Source organism: Parus major, chromosome 4 (assembly GCF_001522545.3).
Source record: "Parus major isolate Abel chromosome 4, Parus_major1.1, whole genome shotgun sequence".
NCBI classification, from domain to species: domain Eukaryota; kingdom Metazoa; phylum Chordata; class Aves; order Passeriformes; family Paridae; genus Parus; species Parus major.
The window spans coordinates 1085546-1085779 of record NC_031771.1 but is presented as its reverse complement, the minus strand read 5'-3'; positions in this window follow the sequence as shown (position 1 = coordinate 1085779).

Here is a 234-nt window from a genome sequence, read left to right as displayed (position 1 = left end):
TCTTCCTGGGAGACGGGGAACGACACACACTTATTTCTGACGCGCTCCCACTGGCCTGGCAGCCCCGAAAAGATGAGGAATAATCAGTTTTTTCCCGGCGGTGTTGGTTTCCCGGGGTGTTTCTGGGCCGGGGGGAGCCCCGGGGCCCGGTTCGCTACGGCCGGGGCCCGGTTCGCTACGGCCGGGGCCCGGTTCGCTACGGCCGGGGCCCGGTTCGCTACGGCCGGGGCCCGG